Source organism: Aulonocara stuartgranti (assembly GCF_965226115.1).
Source record: "Aulonocara stuartgranti genome assembly, chromosome: 2".
In the NCBI taxonomy this organism is placed as follows: Eukaryota; Metazoa; Chordata; class Actinopteri; order Cichliformes; family Cichlidae; genus Aulonocara; species Aulonocara stuartgranti.
The window spans coordinates 15213144-15216505 of NC_138940.1; the positions used below are offsets into that span (position 1 = coordinate 15213144).

General features: G+C 38.2%; 1 long non-coding RNA gene across 1 annotated transcript; it reads right to left on the bottom strand.

Annotated features, from left to right (window-relative positions):
- Positions 1–1169: 1169 nt before the first annotated feature.
- Positions 1170–3099, bottom strand: LOC309717623. The gene is made up of 2 exons (XR_014279762.1): positions 2699–3099; positions 1170–1876 (listed from the first exon to the last, which is right to left on the bottom strand). It is a non-coding gene; the product is annotated as an uncharacterized lncRNA (long non-coding RNA).
- Positions 3100–3362: the final 263 nt, after the last annotated feature.

The following is a 3362-nucleotide window of genomic DNA, read 5'->3' on the forward strand; positions in this document are numbered from 1 at the left end:
TAACCAAACAAATCAAACATGTACAAATTTAACAATAGTCAGAACACTCCCCGCCTGGTATCTTAGGGATACCACAACAGATATCTAAACGTCACTAGATAACAGAAAAACCATTTCAGAAATGGGTCTATAATAAGTCTTTTTTTTTTTTTTTTTTTTTTTTGCCTGTACCGTTTGGCTCTTTTGTACGGTGGCCCCTAGAGACAAAGCACGTACAAACTCCAAAACACATGCAAACTCCAAAACACGTACAAACTCCAAAACACTTGCAAACTCCAAAACACTTGCAAACTAAAAAAACACATGCAAATTCCAAAACACGTACAAATTCCAAAACACTTGCAAAATCCAAAACACTTGCAAACTAAAAAACACATGCAAATTCCAAAACACGTACAAATTCCAAAACACGTACAAATTCCAAAACACTTGCAAAATCCAAAACACTTGCAAACTCAAAAACACATGCAAATTCCAAAACACAACGGAAGTGCTCCAGGACGCTAGGGGCAGTGTTGAGCTCGATTTGCAAAATAAACGGCAAGTTTGTCTGTATGGGACGGTCTAGTCTCCGTCGCGCTTCCCAGGTTGCCTAGCAACCATGATACTAACCGCTGGAAACGTGTCATACAACTTGGTTTGACAGAAATGAGGGAGAACATATTTTGTTCATTTGTTTGTTTGTTTCTACAAGAGCTTTGTGTGATTTGATAAGTATCTGAGGCTGAGACCACAGGACAGTAAAACATGATTTTTGGGCTTCATTTCTGTACTGAACAGTTATTTCAAGATTAATTAGTAAATAAGAATTAGCTGATGTTGTTCATGAGACTAAAGTCATATCACTTTGGTAATGTAAATATAATATGGCCAATATTATAGTTATTATATTAATCATTATTAGCTATTACAGCAGTGAACATGAACTCTGTGTCAAATACTGAGCTTCAGTACAGATTCAAGTTGCAGTTATTTATATGTCTTATCACCTTAAATCTTCACTCAAAGACAAGTATCTTTGACAGTGCATATATAGGTGTATCATATATAAGAGACAAATGTTGTTCCTTCATGTTGGCATTACTAAATTTGGCTCATTGCTTACATATATTTATAAAAAGAAAATGTACAAGCTGTGATAACTGTTTCTGATAAAATGAAGAGTAGACTGATATATGAAATATTCCTTTATTGGGTGAGAAAATCAGACCATGTCATAACTGCTTTAAGTCATACAGAATAGATATCAGAGCCTTAAACAGGCTGGCTTCTGCTAAATGGGTCAAACTGGGCAGAAAGTCTACAAACACATAACATCCTTATAGAATATGATGTAACACTATAGATCAACTTACCTCAGAATATATAAAGCATATAAACAATTACAGCAATATGATGCAACAAACACAGCAGTGCTACTGATCCAAAATACTCAAAGCTTCATAGAACTGGAACAAACATTTATTTTTAGGTCCATTCTGCTGCTGATACATACTTTAGGTTTCTGAATATTACACTTGTTGCTGCCTTTCATAGTGTGTAACTTGAAGGCCCTGAGTACTTTCTCCCACACTGAAAACACTGGAATGATAAAATTATTTGAACATTACCTAATAAGACTGATTCAGGACAGACAATTAGTTATTTTAAACTTTTCTAGCAGTCCTTCACAAACAGGGAACAGTCTGTCTATTCTCTCCATCTGTCAGCTGCTGCTGGCTCTTCCTCCTCCTCTTCCTCACACACTGCTGAGTTTGTCCTGGTGGATCATCAGGGGTGCAAAGCCTCACAGATGATGTGCAGCAGTGGGTCCCTCAGTCTGTCCTCACTCTCGACACTTGCAGTTGTCACACATGGAAATCAAATGTGTGATAAGCTGCAGGATTCAAACACAAGTGTGACTTATAAACACATGTTCATACTTTTATTCCACAATCAGAGAGAAAGAAACAGAGAGCGAGTGCAGGACAGACAGGTGAAAGTCTCAGGTGTATACACTGCTACAAAACAGCACAAAAGAAGGAGGATTTAGTGTTTGTGTTATTATGTATGCATGTGTAATGTGTATATATAGACACGTGTGTGTGTGTGTGTGTGTGTGTGTGTGATTTACATTGCTGTGCTTGAGAGCCACCATCTACCGGAACCAAATTCCCTGTATGTGTCTGCACATATACTTGGCCAATAAACACGATTCTGATTCTGATTCTGATTACGAAACAAGAAGAGTTCCCAGATGGTGCAGTGGACACATGTGTGACTCCTGTGATTAAAGCATCTTTCTTTCAGCTTAACAAGTCAGCTCGTTCAAACACACGTTAAAGTCAGTTTGGCTCGACACCACCAAACAGAGGCAGCAATATAACATAGCTAACATTAACAGTGCAGTGAATCTTCCTTGTGCTGTGATATTCAGGACTGCAAACCGAGCAGCATCACTGACTTTCAGCTTGTTGTGTTTGTGGATATATGACTGACTTTAATTATCCACAAAATCATCACAATCTCTGTAAGATTAAGGTCGACTATATATATATATATTTTTAAAGTAAAGGCTTTAAAACCAAGTTAATTCTGAAAGTACAGACATGACTAATGTCACATAACTTTCCCGACATGTGGCCAACAATAATGGTTTAATGTTCTTCATTAAAAAAATATTTGCGCATAAATAAGTGACATAATATTCAGTACTTACTTCTGAAAGTTTACTCTTCCTCCGCTCCGCTTCCACCGTTTTTTTTCGGCAAAATTATCCACACCACCACCGCACTATGAAGTCTGGGATATGTTGGGCCATGAAGGCTACACCGACCCATCCTTAAAATTCAGGGAAATTATGGACGCATTTGAGGGCCGCATTTCGAGCAGCCTTTGAATTGGGAAAGCCTTCTCTTGTCGCTGTGACGTAATCGGCCTTAAAATGCGGCCTTTAAGGCTGCAAACCCCAAATCCGGTCATTGGTACTTCCTGGCTTGTGTAGTTACTAGGTAACAAAAGCTCAACACTGCCCCTAGCGTCCTGGAGCACTTCCGTTGTGTTTTGGAATTTGCATGTGTTTTTGAGTTTGCAAGTGTTTTGGATTTTGCAAGTGTTTTGGAATTTGTACGTGTTTTGGAACTTGTACGTGTTTTGGAATTTGTACGTGTTTTGGAATTTGCATGTGTTTTTTAGTTTGCAAGTGTTTTGGAGTTTGCAAGTGTTTTGGAGTTTGTACGTGCTTTGTCTCTAGGGGCCACCGTACTTTTGCCATCAGAATTGTTGTCTAAAGGCAAAGAAAGATGCCCAACGGATTTACTTTACCAAATTGACCATCCCAGCCTTACCGTAATGGTCCATTTGATTCACCTTTTATTGTTTAT